Raw genomic sequence first — 23,377 nt, forward strand, 5'->3', positions numbered from 1 at the left:
TACCTCCAGCAAATATTCCTCCTCCTGAGGCCCAGTCTTAGAATAACAATAATGAGACCATTATTAGAGAAGGGCATTAAAATGCTGCACTGCTGCTAAACAGAGAACTTGATTGTTCTGGTCTTGTCCATTGAATCAACAACCTATTGTTGTGGACTTGAAAAATAAAGGACTGGAGAATGGGTGCCATGATGATTGGTCTGTGCGGCCATACCGGCACTCTGTAGAATTGTTTTCTTTTGAAACTCTTGATGGACTAGTAGTTTTGTTTAAAAGTAACATAAAAGGCGATTGTCTGGATAAAAAGTCCTATTTATTGAAATCCTTAGAAGCAGTTGCATGGATTTGTTCGTGACCCCTGAGATAAATACATAGTGGCCATAATAACACCATTTGTAGAGAGCCCTGTTACACTGCCTACAGTAACATAAGAGACCGTCTTTTCTAGCTACTGTAGGAAGGAAGGAAGTACTTCTGAGCAGAAAGCAAGGATGATAAAAGGTCAAATACTGGATATAGCTCATTAATCTCTGAAAGGGAGACTTTTAAAAATAATGCTAATTTAAGAATTCTGCACAATTGCTACAGATTCAAGCACATTGTAAAAAGACTCAGGGCTCTTCTTATTTTCTCACTTTAGAGCTTCTTTGCTTTGGTTAAAAAAAGAGGATTAAAATAAAACGATTATTAAATAACTGAAGCAAGATGTCTCAGGATCACCTAGCAAACAAGAAACTCAAAGGTTTTCAGATAATTATTCTTATGGTCATCCCCAGTCTATAATGAAAAGAATAAAATACTGAAGTTAAAGGTTAACTAGTGTAGGATTCTTAGCAGTAGAAAAGCACTGTTTACAGTCTGTAAAAGTGTCTTCTATATTGAGCCACAGTACATGTTTTCTGTAGTCAGACCAGCATTTTAGTGTTGAATGGTGGTGGTTGGGAATGTACTTTTCTTTTAGCAAGTATTTGGGGCGGGGGTCTGTTTATTTTTTATCAAGTGCAATCTGCATTATATAAAAATGTATTAAATTGTAAATAAGACCTCTTGCTTCATTCAATCTGTGCTTTGCTTCATTTATCTTCATCTTGTTAGGCTAAATTAATTAACAGTCTCACTGTTGCACACTTTCTCTTTTCATTACATCAAATAAGGGCCTGTATATGGAGAAAGCCCTCACCACGGGAATTCTGCAACTCTACTGCTCCGAAGAGTTTCTGTGTATCAGCGTAGCAATATTAACTGGGTACAGTCATTTTAAAAGCATTTATTAAATGTACTTTTCATTGTTAAAAACCAATTACCTAAATTCTTTGCATAATATCAACAGAAAACCATTTTTTTAAAAAAAACTGCCATAGACTTTTAAAAGAAGGAAAACAATCAATTGTATGTCCACAACCAGGTTTAACTATCACTGTCACCCAAAATAAGAAGGAACACATGCAAATCTGGCAGGTATGTTTTCACAAGATACAACACAAGACAGCATAAAAGGTTTAAAAGACACACCCCAAACTGTTCCGCTCCCTGCTTTGGAATGTCTAGCATGTGATAAACTGGATGATTAGAATTTCATTGGTAAAGCCCATTATTTTAAATCTATAAGAGTGAAATGTGTTAAACTCTTTTGTAAGTTTTCTTTCAACCTGGAACACTGTGGCATCTGGAACTATGCAAATGAACAAAACAGTAAAGCCCTTTTTAAGTCTTTCCCTGATCAACCAGTGCTTCTTTCTCCAATCACAGCTTTGTGCGTGATATCTTTCTGCTAGCATTTCTTATTTAATTAAAACAGACACTGACAGAAGGACATGGATTAGTACTGTAATGATGCATTTACTTAGATTAATCGGAGGCTCCTTTTAGAGTAATGGCTTAAACAAAGAACAAAAGGAAATTGTTATGAAACAGCCTTTTATCCCAGGCAAAGGTCACATTATGAGGTTTTTAATTTTGTCAGCTTCTGTTATACTCTGCCTTGCTAGTGGAACATGAGAAGTGCTTTTACCCCCAATAAAGCCAGTTATTATAAAAACAGCCATTAAAGCTGCAAATTAAAATGTCTGATTTTAAAACCGGTTACTTAGCTTTCAGAATCCTCTAATTAGCATGTTGTGCATTGTTGTGAGGAAAAGAAGACTAAAATGCTAATGACCTACCGCCAGGTGACCACACTGCTGTGCAAAATAACAAGGACCTTTCCAAGTAATATGATGAATTAACTGAGTGCAGGTCCCCCAACCAGCACCCCTTCTCAGAGCACAGCTCCAGATGAATAACTGCTAAGATGTGTTCGGTGGAGGGGGCTCTGATTCTCAGCCTGCTACTTCTTATATATTTACTAAAAAGCCGACTTCCTTCTACCACAAAAGAAAGTGAATGAAATAGCAATGCTATAGAGAGAGTCTGAAAGTAGAAAAGACAACACTCATTTGATTTCAAAGCACAAAGAAAGAATTAAAGAATCATACCTCTAAACAAAACTACCTCTTTGCCTCTTTTCACTCAACCTTTTATTAATAAGTTTAACTTGCAGAGTATAAATAGGGTTAAGATTTGAAAGCTCGGTCTTCGTTCACAACATTCATTTTTACACCTCATTGTCTTTAAATGGAACAAAATGAATCCAGTTTCCCTTTTGCCAGCCTCGTTTTTCCCATTTTACTGACTCCACTCACCTCTACCCCTCCCTCGTCAAAATTTGCTCTTGACAAAGAATATATTGGCATTTGTGTTTATTACCATACTAGAAGCCTGGTGCACAAAAATTTGTGCACTCGGAGGGGTCCCTCAGCCTGGACTGTGCCCTCTCGCAGTCTGGGACACCTCGGGAGATAACGACCTGCTGGCTTAGGCCTGCTCCCGGGTGGCAGAGGACAGGCCCAATCCCTAGGTGCAGCCCCTGGTCGGGCTCAGAGCAGGGCCGATTGGGGAGTTGGGGCGCCGCCCCCTGTCATGCACAGAGCAGGGCAGATTGGGAGGTTGCAATGCCACCCTCAGTCACGCTCAGGGTAGGGCCGATTGGGGGGTTGGGGCACTGCCCCCTGTCACACTCAAGGCAGGGTTGATGGGGAGGTTGCGGCGCCACCCCCTTTCACACACAGAGCAGGGCCGATCAGGGGGTTGGGGCGCTGCCCCCTGTCACGCACAGACCAGGGCCCATCAGGGGGTTGAGGAGCTCCCCCCTGTCACTCACAGAGTAGGGCCGATAGGGGAGTTGGGGCACCACCCCCTGTCACACACAGAGCAGGGCGGATCAGGGGGTTGGGGCGCCGCCCTCTATCACCCACAGAGCAGGGCCAATCAGGGGGTTGGGCGCCGCCACTGTCACACTCAGAGCCGCAGGGTGATCAGGGGGTTCGGGAGCTCCCCCCTGTCACGCACAGAGCAGGGCTGATCAGAAGGTTGGGGCGCCTTCCCCTCTCACGAACAGAGCAGGGCGGATAGGGAGGTTGTGGCCCCGCCCCCTGTGTCACACAGAGCCACAGAGCGATCAGGTGTTTGGGCGCTGCCCCCTGTCATGCTGATCCCGGTGCTGGGAGGCATATTACCCTTTTACTATATAGGATAGAGGCCTGGTGCATGGCTGGGGGCTGGCTGGTTTGCGCTGAAGGGTGTCCTGGACCAGGGTGGGGATCCCCACTGGGGTGCCTGGCCAGCCTGGATGAGGGGATGATGGCTGTTTGCAGCTGGTCACACACCCTTCAGGGTGGGGGTCCCCACTGGGGTGCCTGGCCAGCCTGGGTGAGGGGCTGAGGGCTGTTTTCAGGCTCGCGGGTGACTGAAGCTCCCAACTGCTCCTTTTTTTCTTTTTCTTTTTTATTCTGGGCCAGCTTTAGCTCTGGCTCCAGCTCTGAGGCCTCTGCTGGGTTCTATAATCGAGACACTGTATCAACTCCAGCTCTGAGATCCCGGCTCACTGAAAGCTGGTTTCTGGGGTTTTGTTTATCTTCTATATTTGTTACAATGTTTCAAACTGCAGGCTCAGAGGCCGGCAAGTCAGGCGGGGAACGTTGGAGTCCTCCGTCACTGAAGCAAGCAAGCCTCATGTTAGTTTCAAGCTGCCTGGCTGCCGGCCGCCATCTTGGCTGGCAGTTAATTTGCATATCTCACTGATTAGCCAATGGGAAGGGTAGCGGTCATACGCCAATTACCATGTTTCTCTTTTATTAGATAGGATGAATTTAACTCAACTACTTGCATTTTCTGCGTTATCTTTCTTTATGGACTAAACTATTGTGTTCCTAGTAATGCTAACATACATTAGTGGAATGTATAGACTAAGTGGAAGTATCGCCAGAGTTTCTGAAATCAACCCACACAAAAAAACATGCTCCATTTTAAATCAAGTCTCACACAAGTATCACTGAGTGGACTTGAAATTTCTTATTTTCTCACTTTATGTCTCAGGATCACCTAGCAAACAAGAAACTCAAAGGTTTTCAGATAATTATTCTTATGGTCATCCCCAGTCTATAATGAAAAGAATAAAATACTGAAGTTAAAGGTTAACTAGTGTAGGATTCTTAGCAGTAGAAAAGCACTGTTTACAGTCTGTAAAAGTGTCTTCTGTATTGAACCACAGTATAGAAGAGGCAAAAAGAAAGAAGCAAAAAGCACCTGGCTATCTAGAAAAGGAAAGGTGCTCTGAGAACAAGGATAGAAAGGGAAGATTGAACTCCTTAAGAACATCATCTCTGAATATCCAATAACAATGGACTTGTGTTAGGAGAGACCATTGGGGACCAGAAATTTCTAGAATTTTCTTGAAATCAATGCAAAACATATATTGTCAGTAGAACAGCAAAAAATCACTCAGGATCCTCTGTGACATTTGCCAGGTTAATTTTTTTTTCTTTTCCTAAGGAGTTATTAGAGACTGTTTCCATTATCTATGGATAGAAGAATGCTGCAGGTTCCACCACCCCAAAACACAGTGGCTTAAAACAATAAGCATTTATTTGCAGCTGGGCATTTCTTCTGGTTTTAGCTGAGCCCACCAATATGTCTCGTGGTTGGCTGACCAATTTGGGTTGATCTAGAATGGCCTGGCTGGGACGACGGGAGTAATTCAGCTCTGCTCCGTAAGTCTCATCCTCCATCAGACTAGCCCAGGCTTGTTCTCATAGTGCCAGAAAAGGGCAAGAGTGTGAACGGAAATGCACACGTGCTTCTACAAGCCTCTCCGTGTGTCAGCCACATTTGCTAACATCCCATTGACCAAAGCAAGTTAAATGACAGGTCTGAGTCAAGAGGTGAGACAGAATGTCCTTCCCAGAATGGAAGGGCACTGGAAAGTTTCATGGTAGAGGTTGTGGATGCAAGAAAGGATCAGAAAGAATTGGGACCTCTAAAGCGAATCAATCTTAGCAAAGAAGGCAAAGTCATTTTGATGATTCCCAAAGTTCTTCAGCAGAAGTTTCTGTTTTGTTTCATTTTAACTAATGTAGTCTAGATAGCTACTCAAAATTGATCTATTTTATTTTTGTAAGAGAAAAGAACTCTTTAAAAAACAATTAACAACCCCATCCCACCTTATAGCCATTGATTTCCAATTTAAAAACTGTAACTATAAAGATAATTCTAAAATATGGTCTATGCAAGTTCACCATTTATTTTTGTCTACTGACTAGTTGTGAATCAGTGTTTCCTTGGTAAAAGATGTCAAAACTACAAACTGTTGTGTCTCAAAAGCCTTACCTTCCACCCAGAGAAGCAACTAAATTTGAGGAAATGTTAGATCCACAATTTTCTTTTTCAGAGTATCTCAGATTGTTGACAGTTCCATTCTACAGAATACCAGCAAACAGTAAATCACGGTCTTTCACCAGAATGGATATAGCCACAATAGCAATGTTCAAACAATTTTTTTTTTTAAATCTGAGCCCTTATCACTCATATCCCGATTATTCTTCTAATATCTCTATGAAAAAAGGAAACAAAAAATACCATTGCACTCACCATGGCTGGGTGACTAAGTTGGTTGGAGTGTCATCCCATACAACAAATGGTTGTGGGTTCAGTTACTAGGTTAAGGGTTTGATCCCCAGTTGCGGTGCATACAGGAGGCAGTCTCTCTCTCTCTTTCTCTTTCTCTTTCTCTCTCTCTCTCTCTCTCTCTCTCTCTCTCTCTCTCTCTCTCCTTTTTCTTCCCCCCCTCTCTCTAAAACCAATAAACATATTCTTGGGTGAGGATGTAAAAAAATACCTTTGGTTTCACAGGACTAGCTATATGAGAGTGTCCTGGAATAAGATGATAAGCTAATTTTAAACTCTACAAATTCTGTTTCTCACCATATGAAGCTGACGATCACTGAGGAAAGTATTCATGGTGGCTGCAAGACTTTCCCAGAGTTAATCTGGCGAAGTCCTACATACAGTTTTAGGGAGATACCTAGAGCCAGTTACCAGTCTTTCCACACAGATACACTCATCCAGCAGGAGTAGGAGTGATTACTGGGCAGAATTCCTGAACTCTGTTGCAAGGGAAATACTATCCTATATAGCACCACTCAATAATTATCCCTGTGAGAAATTAAAACAACCAGGGAAGTGGATCTCCAAAAGGAGCCTTCAGCCCTCCTTCATTTGAGCCAGTGCTGACATGAGGGCTGCCAGAGCTGGCACTTACACCCAAAGAACAAGAAAGAAAGGCCAGCAAAGCTCAATCTTGCATCCAAAGATATTAAAAGGAAAACTGAATAACATGCAGAAAACTAGCTTAAGAATTATCCAATTAATGGATAACAGAAAACAAACTGCATACAATGCTTTTTAAGTTCCTCTTACTTTTCCACATTTCTTTACACCTTATTTCAGTAATAATTTTGTTTTAAAGTGTAGCCCTAAATTATGGTTTGCCTTTTTTAAACAGGGATGATACCTGATAAGAATGCAATTTGCATGGGTTTTCCACTGTTTTTGTCAACCAACTCCTCTCACCTGGTCTGTAGCAAGCATCAATCATCAGAGCAGTGATCCAAGGCCATGGAACAGAGCAAAACTAATAGGTCCATATAAGAATCAAGACAAGCATTGTGCCCTCATTAACACTGGGTTCTAAACAAACAATAGGCCCATGTTCAGAGAGCTGGAGTAATTCTTCTCAAGAGAAGCAGCTTGGGTTTAACTCAAAATTTCCTTTAAAGTCTCCACTTTGACAGAGAGGCAAAAAGAAAGAAGCAAAAAGCACCTGGCTATCTAGAAAAGGAAAGGTGCTCTGAGAACAAGGATAGAAAGGGAAGACTGAACTCCTTAAGAACATCGTCTCTGAATATCCAGTATCTGGTACATCATAGGGGTTCAAAAACTGTGAATCCAATTGTGATACTTCGAAAAGAACAGATAAAGGACAGAAGAAGGTAAGTACCTCTTTGGTTAGGAATTGCATAAGTAGTAATGCCTAGATATTCAGAAAGCCCAAACTTCAGAGTTCCTAAGATTTGTTGAACTATGTGTTATAGAATGAAATGAGATTATACACAAATTACATATGGAGCCACACCTACTTCTCGGATTTTTTGTAGAGACAAAAATCTGACTGAAATTATCTCCAATGAGAAACTTGGAAGAAGGACATCATAAATGGCTTAATTTAACAAAAGGGATGATTGTGGGACCTTGAGGAGACACTCTATCCTTTTTTCCTTTTAAAGGACATTAGGGACATAGACTAATTGGGATGTACTTAAAATCTCGGATCATGTTTAGCTCCAATTTTGGTGCAGAACCCTTTTAAGACGTCTCTGATGGTACCTTCCCTAACCAATGTCATCAACCTGCTCTCCTCTTACTCCCAATTGACTACCTCTCAGGTCTGCCAAACTATCTTCAGAGATAAACACCAGAATAATTGCACTGCTATGACAGACTATGGAGCAGCTTCCAGGACTCACCAACATTTTCTCTATCCCCAACTTCCCTCCCACCAATAATCTCCTGCCCCCACCAAAAAAAAAATATACTTATCTTAGGTTGATGTTTCAAAATCCTTTAAAGATAAAAATATTTCTTCTCCTAGAGTTTAAACTTACATGCCTTTAAGAGGGATATTACCATGACTTCCTTCCACACTATATCTAAGTGACTGCTAACTCATTTTAAAAGGCTAGAATATCCTTGACTCCAAAACAAAATAAAGCTACTATAAGAAGAGAAAATTACACACTAATCTCATTTATGAACAGATATGCAAAAATCCTTTAAATATTAACTTATTCTGCAGTGTAAATGAAAATCTACCAAGAACAAGTATATTTTAATCCCAGTAATTCTGCATGATTCAAAAAATCTTCCAATAACATCATAGACATAGGCAAAGGTTAAAGAACTAAAAATGTATGAACATCTCAATAGATACTAGAGATGGAGAAAAAATCCTACAGAAAACTTCATACTTATTGGTAAAATGTTAGAATACATTCCCATCAAAGACAGAAACTATGTCTTCCCTCACTAAGAGCTGGAGGCTAAGGGAATATTGTGAATATTGTGAATATTTCTGGAGATCAGAAAGAAGACTAGCTAAAACAAGGCTCGAATGGCAGCTCCCACCCAAAGAAGGTAAGACACACCAGGGCTTACCTAAGTGTTTGTACAGGTCATGGCAAGCCCTTTGTGGTGGAAAATGTTTATTATTTAATATTAAATGACAAAGTACACACAATGACATCTATACTATGATTACAATTAAATTATTTTATTTTTTATTAAATTTATTGCATTGTGTGTCCACCATCCAAAGTCAAGTTACCTTCCATCATCATATTTTTTTTTAAATATATGGACAAGACTAAAAAATATGCAGGTAAAAATGACAAATTGTAAAATTGTGTGAGACTGTTTTCCTTGTTTTAATATAAATGTAAATTTTAACCCAAAATAATGATAATAAAAGTGTATTGACTTCTTAACCAGTAATGACATATCATCCACACTCATTTACCCAGGGATACTACCGTATGAGAAGGTGTGGGTAGGGAAAATAGACAGTGGGTGACAGAAAAAGAGAAAGACCATCATATAGAAGGGTTATAGGAAAAAGAAAAGAGAGGCTCAAGTTCTTCCTAGGAATTTTATCTATTTTTAAATTTTATTTGGTCTGGTTGAAAATTTGAGGTCATTTGAGGAAAGAGGAAATGCTACATAATGATGGAAAAGAAAAGTTCAAAATCCACCACTTCTGAGAAATTCCACCCATATAACAAGTGTGCACACCATTCCAAATGTGCTATTGTCTGATGGATTCTTAAAGGTTAAGGTTTCTGCAACTTTTTCTTAATCTTAAAATGGTTCTAATAAGGACCTTCCTTTCATCAATCAGTTAGCATCCCAACTTCTAAGCACAATTATTTCCTAATGAAAACAACAACATCCAAGAGACTTAGCCTTGTGGCTCTTAGATCTGAGGAACATATCTGTAATCTACATGAATTAGGGAGAAAACACTGCAAATTTAAAATCTTAGCACTTAATGTTTTCCAAGTAAATATACAGGGTGGGGCAAAAGTAGGTTTACAGTTGTGATATGTGATATGTAATATGTGAAACACAAAGTTTATTCTTCTATTATTTATCATTTATTGCATTATTTTCCATATGAACAACTGTAAGCCTACTTTCGCTCCACCCTGGCATTCCTGAATGGCAGGGGAAAGAACAAGAAAATCTAGGATCTTATTTTAATGTTAGGGTTTTCTTTAAATTTTTTAAGCAATAAGATGTTACTATAAAATGGTCCAGCACATTTTTATTATCCTTACCAAGGGTAAACCAATTGATAAGAGAGAGAGAGAGAGAGAGAGAGAGAGAAACATAGATGTGAGAGAGAACATCAATTGGTTGCCCTTTGTATGTGCCCTGAAAACAGAACCCAAAACCTAGGTATATACCTGGCCAGGAATTGAATCCAAAGCTCCAACCAACTGAGCCCACCAGCCACTGTGGTCCAGCACATTTTTAAGAGAGATGATCAAATATCAACTTAGTGTTTACATAGATATTTCAAACAATATGAAAAAACAAACAAAAATAAAATGGAGACCTCTTAAAGGCCACATAACAAAGATAAATTAAAAGTATTGCACATTTAAATGTGATTTACCAAAGTCAAGTAGAATTTGCATAACTGTATACATTTTCTTCCAAATTGAGATTACTTTTTTCCAGAAAAACAGCAAAATATGTATTACAATATCCATTTCTTTTTGTGTTTTCCAAATTAGTGAGATCTCTAATTTGAAGCAAATCCATTAAAGTTAATCTTAAGTAGAATTATATATTAATGAATAGGATTAGCATTAAAATGTCACAGGCAGAGGATATTTCTTCAGAGCATAGGCAAATAAAATATTTTCTCCAATTCCAGCCCAAGTTGTGCAAAAGTATCAAACTGCAATAGACAAGCAAATGTGAAAAAATATAAACAAGTTACAACTTATTTTATTTACAAAAAAGGAAAACTATATTTTTATCCCAAGGGAAAAAAGTACATAAACTTGTTCTATCTTCAAAATAACACAACAAAGTCTAGAACTTATCTGGCCATATCATCTTATTTGCATTTTACTATTCTTTGACAATACTAAATTATTTCAGTAAAACTTATTCTTGTTTAAACAGTAATGACTTTCATCATACCATCCACACTCATAGAAAATAAAGTGGAATAAATAAATCTCACATATTGGACAAATCAATAGACATCATAATGGTACTCCAAATGACATATATCCATCTACCATATCAGCGGGGCAGTCAACTGTGCAACTCTGGTCATATTTGTTAGAACACTTTTAGCTGTGAGTGACAATAAGCCAACTCAAAGTAGCTAAGCTGAAAAGTCCTGGCTTCTGTCTGACACAGCTGGACTCAGGGCTAAAATAATGTAATCAGGAGTTGGTCTCTCTCCATCTCTCAGGCAGGTACTCCCCCTTCAGGGGCAAATAGGACTATCAGAAACTCCAGGTTAGGAATCACAATAGAAAGACAGTGCTTTTTCCCCCCAGTAATTCCAGCAAAGACCTCAGGATCAAGCCTCATTGGCCTGGCTTAAATAATATGTTCATTTCTGAACCAATCACTGGCCAGGCATATAAAATGCTCACACCCTATGACTTGGGAGGGTAAGAGCAGCTCTACCCCAAACATATTTACCAAAAGTGAAAGAAGGATTGTTCCCAAAAAGAAAATGAGGTAGCTTTTACCAGGAAAAAAAAAATGCTGGGCAGGGAGTACAATAAACAGTGCATTTTAAATTCAGGAGTTACTTTTTTCAATAATTATTACAGTGAGGTAACTTCAGGGAAAAAATTAAAACAATTGCAAACTCTTCATTGGAAGAGCAATTGCAAAGCAAAGATTTCTTAGAATTGTTTCTGCTAGTCCCAAAAGAGAAACAAAACCCACAAATCTAGCCATTTTAACCTATGTACCAAAATAATTTTTCTTTTGATAATGTTAGTTCCATTGCCTCACTTCAGAGCCATCTATCTCAAAAAACTATTTCTACCTTCATTCTATCTTTACTCATTAAGTTTAAATCCTTAGAACATTTTCAACGATATATAGAGGCCTAGCTTCAGCTAATTTCTCTAGAAGTTCCTATTCATAGGTTCCACTAAGCACTACAAAACTGTTTTATGGAATCAAGTTATAAATGTTTCTCTATGAGGTCAAGTAAACCAACATCTTTATTTTGAATGAACATCCCATATAACAATTCATTTACCTTAATTTTTATTTGAAAAGAGTTCTAAACTTTGCATATCCCACAAAAGAAGAAAATATTAATTATTATTGGCCATTTATGTTTTAAGTTAATGTGATCATCAAATGCTTCTTGAAAGAAGAGTTTTATATAAGAGAATGGAAGGACAACATGAATGCAATAAAGCACTTAGAAAAAAAAGCCATTAAAGGAAAGAGTGACTAAGGCATGAAAGGAAATAACTAATAATGTCAAATTCATTCCAATGTTCATTTTATACATATGTTTATAGCACTGACTATGAGCAAACAACTATGCTAGAGATTATACAAAGAAATATGACATAGTTTCCACTCCAAAATCATAATTGGCAATTGGGATAGAAGGTTCAAGAACAGTAATGATGAGGGTGACATGTCAATTTCTTCCCCACTTCCCCATCATAACTTCCAGATTTTGTCAGGGTCTCACAATAAATTTCACACTTTGCATTATTTAAAAGTTTCATTCAACTCATCTGCAAATTCAAGGAACTATTTCTTCCCTAACCCCAAGTATCACATGAAAACAGTAAAAGCAAACAACATGTATAAAACAAGTTAAATGCAAAATTGGTACATTATTTTAAAAATTGGGAGTGTGGAGATTTTCAGAATTTTTAATTAACTCATTAATTATAAGCTGGGTGCTTATTAAGTAGTAGGTAGTATATGGTCATGTAAATTATTTAAGATGAATTTGACTTAATATCCCTGCCCTAAAAAAGAAAAATACTTTTGATCAGAAACTAATAGTAAGGAATGTTCACAGAAACTAAAAGATAAATTTTGACAAGCACAAGAGAAATACAATATACTATGGAAGTTCAAATGAAGTGAAATTAGAGAAGACTACAAGGATCTGAAAGATAGATAGAAATTCTACAATTAAAAATATTTGTTAGGGGTAGCGTAGGTAAATGCCTGTACTTGCCACCTCCCACAACCACATCGAAATTACAACTAAAATACAGAACAACCATCATCCAAAACCACTGGAAAGCTGTCTGAATGGAAGTTCTACAACTAAAGAAGTAAAGAAGAAAGCACACTGAGACTGGTAGGAGGTCCAGAGGCGCAAACTGGTTGATCCGGTACCCATGTGTGCCACTTTTTTAATTGGGAGGGAGACTGTCTCTGTGGAGGCCGCCTGGAGGAGAACAAAGTCCCAGCCCCACACCAGACCCATAGCCCAGGGTCCCAGAGATGGGAATAGAAGTCCCTATGAGCAGTAAGAACCAAGGGCTGTAAAAACCAGAGCAGATTGGGGCTCAGTGACACAGAGGCTGCTGGAGACCCAGCCATCCTCTTACAAGGCCGGCACCACGAACTGAACTTACAAGGTCCTGCTTCCTCTGAGCTCCAACACCAGGGTGAGGCTCTGGGGAACACAGACATATATGAGGAAAAACTGGATTGACTGGCATCGGGGCAGGAACTCGGGGGTGGCTTTCTCCCAGCCAGAGGTGCTCACAGGCATCATTGTTCCTATGCTGGGACCTCCCTGGTCACAGGGCTGACTGGCAGCCATTTCTGTTTGCCCCACCCTGGTGATTCCTTAAGACCCCACCTCATCCAATTTACAACCCCACCCAAGCTATGTGCAGCAGCTTTTGCATATGAATGGCCTGTCCTTTCTCAGGCTAAAATCTCTCAAACAAGCTACAGCTGCGTCAGAGAGCCCCAAACCTATCAATAAAAGGTCCAAGACCTGGCACCAGCACCAGCCTGCCTTGCTTCATAGCTGGGCCTCATCTGGGCACTTCCAAACCCTATACAAAGAGAAGAAATCTGCAGATCTCTCTGTAGCTCTTGCTGGGTGGCCCCTGGAAGTGGCTGACTTTGCACCTCCATGGAGATGAAAGAGCCAGTCTACCCAGTGGTCAGTGTCACACCATACCAGATTATAACTCTACATAAGCGACACACTCGAGGGGCAGACTCAGTGAGCACCAAAGCCCCACTGAAGCAAACCCTGCTCCATAGGGGTGTCTCCTGCACAGCAGCTCTCCCAATATAGTCACAACTGGTTCTCACAGTCAGTTGGCCTGGTGGTCAATTCCTCCCAGTGACACCAACAGCAATTAAGTCTCAACTACAACAAGACTGTGATCACAGCCCACAAAGGTGTGCACCTAGACCTCCCAGATCAGGGAAGGCTGAGCCACTGGGCCCTATAGAACACCTACTACACAAGGCCACTCTACCAACTCAAGGAGACATACCAGCTCTATCCAATACATTGAAGCAAACACAGGGAAGCAGCCAAAATGTGAAGACAAAGAAACATGTCACAAATGAAAGAAATGAAAGAAAGCAAACTACTTGATATAGAGTTCAAAACCACAGTTATAAGGTTACTCAAGAATCTTCTGGAAACCTCTAAAAAAATGGAAAAGGACCAGTCAGGAATCAAGCATACACTGACTGAAATAAAGAATGATATACAGGGGTTCAACAGTAGAGTAGAAGTTTCTGAGAATCAAATCAACAATTTGAAATATGAGGAAGTAAAAAACACCCAACCAGAAGAGCAAAAAGAAAAAAGAATCCAAAAATATGAAGATAGTGTAAAGAGCCCCTGGGATAATTTCAAGTGTACCAACATTTGCATTATGGGGGTGCTAGAAGACGAGAGAGAGCAAGATATTGAAAATCTATTTGAAGAAATAATGACAGAAAACTTCCCCTTCCTGGTGAAGAAAATAGACTTACAAGTCTAGGAAGCACAGAGAACCCCCAAAAAAGGCACCCAAAGAGGATCACACCAAGACACATCATAATTAAATACCAAGGGCAAAAGACAAAGAGAGAATCTTAAAAGCAACAAGAGAAATGCAGTTAGTTAACTATAAGGGAACACCCATATGACTGTCAGCTGATTTCTCAACAGAAACTATGCAGGCCAGAAGGGAGTGGCAAGAAATATTCAAAGTGATGAAGAGCAAGGACCTACAACCAAGATTACTCTACCCAGCAAAGCTATCATTCAGAATTGAAGGTCAGATAAAGAGCTTCACAGACAAGAAAAAGCTAAAGGAGTTCATCACCACCAAACCAGTATTATATGAAATGTTGAAGGGTACTCTTTAAGAAGAGGAAGCAGAAGAAAAAGATCAAAAATATGAACAAAATGGCAACAAATACATGCCTATCAACAATTGAATCTAAAAATCAAAATAAACAAATAAGAAATCTAATGAACAGAATAAACTGGTGAATAAAGTAGAATTAGAGGCCTGGAAATGGAACAGACTGATGATTCTCAGAGGGAAGGGGGGTGGAGAGCGGAAAGACATTAAACAAAGATCTTATATACATACTAGAGGCCCAGGGTACAGAATCGTGCACCAGTGGGGTCCCTCAGCCTGGCCTACAGGGATCAGGCCAAAACCGGCTCTCCAACATCCCCCAAGAGGTCCCGGATTGTGACAGCACGGTTCTCGGGTGATGCACCCCAGAATTGGGCTCCCTCCTCTCTGATTCTGGGTGTATCACCTGAGAACTGCAGCTGCCAAGTCACTGCAACTCGGCAGTTCTTGCATTGAGCATCTGCCCCCTGGTGGTCACTGTGCATCATAGCTACCAGTTGGACAGTTGAACGGTCAGATGGTCGCTTAGGCTTTTACATATATATAGATCTCCCTGTATGCCACATTAAGAGTAAAAACACTTTCAGAGTGCTTGACTAATTTCTCTTGTGATGAAGTATTTATAACTTTAACATCAAACGCTCTTCTAACTCAAGAGAAAGCAACATATAACTGACCATGTCCCAAAACGGGTTCAGATAGGAATATTCCTACTCTATCTAGAATTTGTCCTTGTGATTTATTAATAGTCATTGCAAATGCTGGTATCATGGGAAACTGTCTTCAAATTAATTTAAATGGGAGGCCAGTGTCAGACAGGGACAGTTGTGCCAATAGATGGTCTTCAGACATATTCTATCAATGACACCACTTTCTTTCAGCTTCAGAATGTCAACAAAAACAACCAAATTCATGACTGACAATGGCAGATCAAAACACATGCATGCGATTGGCACCAGTAAGAGCTTTATGTGCATTGCGCATGCGAGAGTCAACGTTTATTGTTAAATTGCCAGTGTGTGTCATATGTACTGGATGGTCAGTCAGTCAGACAGACGGATGGATGGTCAGTCACTTAGCCTTTTATATATATAGATATGCATTGCCCATTAACACAGACAATAAGGTGGTAAAGGCCTGGGGTGGGGTAGGACCCTTGTGGAGGGGGCCAATGGGGGGGAAAAGAGGGAAATCTGTAATAATCTCAACAATAAAGATTTAAAAAATACATTTGTTAGAATTATTCCAAGTAGAGGAAATGGCATGAAATATCTTTAAAAAACACAAACTGCTTCTATACCAATATGTACAAAAGTATCTAGATAATTTTAGTTGAAGATATCCTATTCTTACAAGCTATTTTTAATGTCCCACATTTTTATAACATTGTATTATTCAAAATTAGAAGGTTTTTAAGAGTTATAAATAGTGCATTTTAGAATATTTTGGCAGTCATCATATTCACAATGTATAAAGAATGGGACTCTCATGTACTATCTGTTTTGGGCATTATGTGCCTTAGATACATGCTCAGATTTCCATTATTTATATTCTAGCAAATGATCAATAAAATATGAAGATTCCCACACATAATTGAAAGGATGTTTTAATGTTTGAGAGGCTAGATTTGTCAATTACCTGGTTACCTGGGCAGGTAAACTCTGTATCTCCTCACTATAAAAACAACTGGGCCTTTGTTACCTTGTGCCCAGCAAATAAAATACTGTATATACCATTTGCACAAATAACTGATCAATCATGAGGGATACCAGCAAACCTCAAGTATATCTGGCAGTCTACTAGTAAATGGAATGGCACTGGGCAAAACAATAGCAAAGAGAACCTAGAAGAAATAATGTCTCCTGACTATATAAGTTCCTGGGTTAAAAGAGCAAAGGCTTGAGGAATGCTAGTGGGATTTAGAAATAGATATTTGATTTTAAATATTATGCATAAAGTTTAGCACATGTGACTTCCCATAGAATATTTCCCAATATGTAGCTATTTAAAGAAAACACACACATTCCACTAGTCTACCTCTCCCTATACAACGAAAATGATCACAAAACTTCCTCCAGAGGCATTAGTACCACTGTTAGCTAAAGCAGAACTAAAGATATCTGAATTTATACTATGGTCATCTTGAAAAATCTATCTACACATTTAGAACCAAGTGCAGACTAGTCATTCATAATCAGATGGTAATAAAAAGAAAATGATTGTCCAGAAAAAGAGACTCTTTTGCCAAGCTTCCTGTAGACTGACTTGCCAACTTCTCCCACTGCTCTGCCTCATGCTTCTAGCATTATTCTTTAGCAAAGGAAATATAAAACTACAGATAGGTACAGAATTTTCCCAGATGTCTTCTAGTCTCTCTGGTACTATAACAAATATTTATTCTGAATCCTAGGCAGTTTTCCAAGATGACATTTTAGAGGATCCCACTGCCTTCTAAAATATCAACTTTGTAAACCTCAATGCTACCTGACAATTCTTGGAAACAACTGGTGGCTAATTTGTACCAGCTAGAAAAGTAAAAATCTGTCCAAAATGTTTTGAATGAAGGACTCCTCGCTTCAACAAGTTTCCACTTAATTCCAGAATTTAAACTGCAAGTGTCCACAACACTAAATCATTCCCAATCACATCTTTCAAGAACTTTGTACTATTCTCCTCTTGTCAACATGTCCTACATTCTCACTCATCCACCAAGTTACTCATTCCACAAATATTTATTGGATGCTTACGAACTGCCAAAGACTGTAAGTGACAAGAAACCAGAGGTACTTTTTCCACTTTGGGGGCTATGGAATTTGTGACAGAATATCACAACAGTGTCCAAACAGGTACCACCAAGTACTCTAAATGTGAGCTGGTAAATTAATGGGCAGGGTGAGAAACATGGAGACAGAGATGCCTTTTCCCGCTCTGAACCATGGAATGAAGGGTCAGAAGTACTTATGTAAATCTGATGCCCCATATTTGTGCCCTTGATACTGGACCAATTCACCTGCCCTAAAGCAATATTTGCTTGAAAAGTGTAGTATTATCTGCCTGAAAAGAGGAAGTGAGCTGCTTTTGATGAGAAGTAACTAAGCAATGACACACAGAAAATTGAAAATTCCAAATGTGCTTTAAAAAAAAAATCCATATATTGGCTCTTGGAGGTTAACTATGACTATCTAATTGATGAGAAAGATAGTGGCAAATATTTACTTTGGGTTCCATCCAGACTGTAACTGCATTGCCTCCTAGTACACCCATACCCTGGCCCATCCCATCAACCGATGGCATATTGTGTTTTCTATCTGAAAGGCCCAGACACAGGGCTAGAAGGTGACTCATTCAGTAAAAACCCACAACTACTATAGGCTAGCAAGGAGTAAAGAGGTCAGAAAGATCCTTGGCAGACATTTAAGATCCTCAGCCAGTTCAGGCTTCTGGCTAGCAGATGATGCCACAGTTTTCAGGATTTAAAAGGATTCTTTTCTCCAAGAGGACCAAAGTCTACACTAAAAATAGAGATGAAATAGAATAGAGATGGAATGCAGTAGAGGGAAGGAGGAGGAGAAAAAGATTTTACTACAAATTTCCAGCAACTTAATTTGGGGAAAAAGGAAATCAGTTTTAGAATAGACTTCTAATTCTCATATCTGAATATATTTCTTATTTTTTAAAAGGTAAATACCCCAACCACTTTTATGCAAGAAATGTAAGTATACCCACTAAGTATAATGCCCTAAACTTCAGGAGGAACTAGCAAAAAAAGAAAAATGTCAACAATCTGAATTTGTTTCCAATATTTTCAAGCACAGAGATCCTTACTTTTAACTCTCTTGTTTTATATAATTTTAAAATGCTTTGTCGATTATAAATTATTTATCTTATTTTATTCTGGAACTAGAACTCTCTCACTGAGTAAAACATTTTGAAATGTTCTCTAAACAAACTTAAATTCCTGATGCCATAACTTTAAAAAATATGATAAAATTATGAAAAAAATGTGTATTTCCTGGAATACTCATCCAGTTGGTCCTTGCACATCATTCTATGCTTGTCAATGCTGAGAATCTTTCACTTGTATATTATAGTCACAAACATCTAAAAATGTACTTTCTCCTCCCCTTACACTACCACATCCCTGTAAAGCTATTGATATTGATGCCCACAAGGTAGGCATCATGCCAATGAGAATATAGAGATGGTCTCAAACACTCCTGAAGAAAAAAAGTACTTCTCTACCTTCTTCAAATCAAAATCCATAAAATAAATAATTTTAAATAATTGATGTGGCAATTAGCATTAATTTATTTTCCTCTGCTTTCCTAATAGCCTTGGATCCAAATGCATTGTAAGAGGAGACTGGAGAATTTAAGATCTTGAGAACATGGGACTGCTACTCAGGCACTGGAGCAAACAAGGTAACTGTCAACTTCAAACAAATACCATTGAATGTTTCTACTGTCAAGGCAGAATATAACAATTAACCTCCAGAAAAGTGCATAGAAAAAAGAGAAATGAAAACATGTGACAAATGTCTAGCCTGAGACAGACTTCAATCTGGCAGACTTCCCCACATATTCCTAATAGCATTCAATAGTCCAGATATCCTTGGCTCTCTCCCATCTATTACTTTGGGATTAAAAACAAAACAAACAAACAATAGTAGACAAAAAGTGTGTGTTGTGGGGGCGGGGTGGAAGGGGGCCTAGATGCCAGGCTTCAAACGGTTAAGCACAAGCACCTTCCACTAATATGGAAAGTTAAACAGAAATTTTTTACAAGCTGGCACCCGTTCACATAATGAAATGCATTGTCAGTCCTCACTAAGTGAAATATTTGTGTTGCCATGCAGCTAAACAAATGCCTTTTTTCACTTTCACTTAAGACAGCCTCCCACTCCTACTTCTCTAAACTGCAGAGGCAGGCCTAGCCTCGTAACATGTGTAGTCTGGGCAGCATGCTTCCTGCAGACCCAAAAAAAGAATATTTATATTAATATTCCAGATTCGTGGGGAATTGTAGAAACTCCACACATTAAAGCCAATGTAAAATTTCTGCTATTTTAATATCTTCACTTATCAATCAACGCAATTTGGCACAGAATGATAATACAATAGCATTAAAATCCCTAAACATTTAAGAATGTGGAAACATTTTTTTCACGTCATTTGCACATTACTATTCAGAATGCTAAGGCAATCCCCTATATAAAATATGATGAATTCACAAGTATGATTATCAAATTTATGGTGTGTGCTCACTACACTGCACATTATGGTTTTGTAGCTTGTTTGCCCTGAAGTAACAAAGATTTGCATAGAGTTTAAATGAGTATGGTCTATACAAACCATAGTTAAAATATTATTAGCGTTATATGCTTTTCTATATAAACCAGTAAAAAATCATATTTCATTCTTCTTTAGGGCAATATTTTATTACAATTAAATGAAAAGCCTAGCTCTGCTATTTCTCTGAAAATAAAATCAAGACTAAAAGAGATACAGTTCAAGAATTAGACCTGAAAACCATAGTGAAAATTTTTAAAAATAAAAATTTTTAAGCCTAAAACTTAACCCAAAGCCAACTAAATATCTTTTTTATCTCTAAAATAAGTATTGTTTCTCTGGAAAGAAAAAAAAAAAACATCTCAAATACCCAACATCTATACAATAATGGTGAAAAGGCTAAAGCTGAATTTTTCTTGCCCTTAAATTGCAGTTTGGGTAATTTAAACCTCATTTCCAGAGCCCTTCCCATACTTACTATCAGCACCATGGTAATAGCTGGTCTCCAGCTGCCTAATTCAACATAGGGCCCCCCCCCATACCTTTTAAGTGGTTTTCCACAAAGTTCAAAGTTAGAAATTAACCCTAAAAGCTATTCTCTGTGAGTTTAAAACACATTGTCACATAACAAAACAAAAAAAGTAACAGAATGGATCTTTAAAATTTTTCTGAGATTTCTCAAGGTAAATCAAACTCAACAATAATTATTCAATTGTTTTTCGACATTGTTTGGAAAATAACATATTCTATCTTAAATAATTGACAGTTGTCACAAAGGTAATTGTTCTCTTCTTATTCTGACCTTTTTAGGCTCTTGCTCCAGTGAAAAGTTAAACCATGCTTGAAATAAAACAAACAAGGCAAGACAAAAGAAATCTCCAGAGTGAATATAAATTGAGGAAAAGGTCAAAAGAAATGACTAAGACTGATGTGCCACAATTATTAAGATTTTTTAAAGGAAAGTACATTTTTTCCTAGTCTAATTCAGGATTGCATTTGCTTTTCTTGAGTATTTGAAAAAAAACTTTGTAAAACCTTCCAACTTGAGACAACAGCAGCAAACTACATTTTCCAAAGGAAAGTCTAAAATAAGTGAAAATGTGTATTCCTTTCCATTCTCATAAAATTTCAACATTGAAGTTGACATTTAAAGATGAATAGTTTCTGTGGCAAAGGGGTATGTTTAATACAACTCCCCAAACACATGCAAGTACATCTGGGCAGAGGAGGTAGATAAATGAAGGATTGTGATTCTGGAAGATTTCTTATAATCCAGATATATTTCTATATATCTATATATCTAGGTATAGATATATAGATATATAGATATATATCCTATATAATAAAAGGCTAATATGCAAATAGACCGAACAGCAGAACAACCGAACAACTGAACAAGCAGTCGCTATGATGTGTGCTGACCACCAGGGGGCGCGTGCGGAATATGAGAGGTATAGGCAGCAGGCAGCAGAGCAAGGAACATGGAGGGCGTGGGCTGCGGCAGGATGGTGGAGCAGGTGAGCAGGGGCTCCAGACCAAGGCAGGGCACAGGTCACTGTTATTAGGGCAAGCCTCTGGTGGTTACTGAAAATTCTTTGCTCTTGTGTACTTCAGTCCTGCCCGGTGCTCACACCCGCTGACAGTGCCTGATACCAGCCCTGATGGTCCCTTAGGGCTTTTCCACCTCCCCCTGCTCCTGAGGGGCTATCAGGGCAGCAGGCGCTGCTCACACCCGCTGACGGCAGCACCTGCCCCACTTGTACCTACTGCTGGTGCTGGCCTCAATCACTCCACACCATCAATGCGTGGGAGCGGCGGTGGCAGGAGCAGAACTGCCAGCAGACAGGGGACCAGGGGCCGCAGTGGAGGGGCCAGGCAGGGGCACGGAGGATGGGCCAAGACCCACCCCTGTGCCCACCGCAGCCTCGCAGCCCATAGTTCCCTTCAAGGTGCACGAATTCGTGCACTGGGCCGTGTGTGTGTGTGTGTGTGTGTGTGTGTGTGTGTGTGTGTGTAATTGATTTCTACAGAGAAGAAGGGAGAGGGATAGAGATTTAGAAACATGGATGAGAGAGAAACATAGATCAGCTGCCTCCTGCATGCCCCCTACTGGGGATCGAGCCTGCAACCTAGGTACATGCCCTTGACCAGAATAGAACCCAGGACTCTTCAGTCCACAGGTCAAAGCTCTATTCACTGAGCCAAACCGGTTAGGGCCAAGATTTTTTTTTTTAAATTCTTTCTCTTCAGTTTTAGGACTCCTGTATTAAGATAACTTCGTTGGACAAAACTTTAATTTTCTTCTTCCTTTTTTTTTTTTTTTTTTTGCATTTTTTTAACCTCCTCTAGAATATGAGAAAAAATCCAATGCTCATTAAGAGGTAATTAGTCCTTGGGTCAATTACTGCTGAGAATACTTCATTGTTTGGCTTATCCCATACCTACATCAGGCTTATTTATCAAAGAATGTCCATAAGTGGGAGAGACAACACAGACCAAGGACAGTGTGTCTTTCAAGCTCAGAAGCACTTAGCAGATTCTTGGGCCTCCAAGGCCTAACAGATTTAACCAAGACTTTTCACACAATCAGGTAAAGAGGGTCAGGCTAGTCAGCAGATGTCCTATTCAGATAACAAAGAGAATATTTTGGTGACAATGTGAGAAAAAAGAAAGAAAAACAAAACACCAGCAAAACAGACACAAACCTATTGAACCATGTCTCCCGCTTTGCTCTGCAGAACTCAACCTCAAATTTAACAAGAACATTATCTATATTCTTGAGAAAATATGAAGATATATATATATGTATATGTATACATATATACATATATATGTATACATATACATATATATATATATATATATATAGAGAGAGAGAGAGAGAGAGAGAGAGAGAGAGAGAGAGAGAGAGAGAGAAACAAGTACACCATAATAAAATATTTAGACGGAATCAGCACATTACTATTAATATACCTGAACTCTCTCTAAAGATTTAAGACAATCAACAAATGACAAGTGCTGGTGAGGATGTGGAGAAAAAGGAACCCTGTACACTGCTGGTGGGAATGCAGACTGGTGCAGCCACTGTGGAAAACAGTATGGAGTTTCCTCAAAAAGTTAAAAATGGAACTCCCATTTGACCCAGTAATCCCACTTCTAGGACTATATCCCAAGAAACTAGAAACACTAATCAGGAAGGATATATGCACCCCTATGTTCATAGCAGCACAATTTACAATAGCTTAGAGT

At 38.9% G+C, this 23,377-nt stretch overlaps 1 long non-coding RNA gene across 1 annotated transcript in view; it reads right to left on the minus strand.

Annotated features, from left to right (window-relative positions):
- Nucleotides 1–10,378: 10,378 nt before the first annotated feature.
- Nucleotides 10,379–23,377, minus strand: part of LOC118664868 — a 164,185-nt gene continuing 151,186 nt past the window's right edge. The window contains exon 12 of the long non-coding RNA XR_004970438.1: nt 10,379–10,393. This is a non-coding gene — a long non-coding RNA (uncharacterized LOC118664868). The remainder of the gene's footprint in view (nt 10,394–23,377) is intronic.

This window comes from Myotis myotis, unplaced genomic scaffold (assembly GCF_014108235.1).
Source record: "Myotis myotis isolate mMyoMyo1 unplaced genomic scaffold, mMyoMyo1.p scaffold_m19_p_10, whole genome shotgun sequence".
In the NCBI taxonomy this organism is placed as follows: Eukaryota; Metazoa; Chordata; class Mammalia; order Chiroptera; family Vespertilionidae; genus Myotis; species Myotis myotis.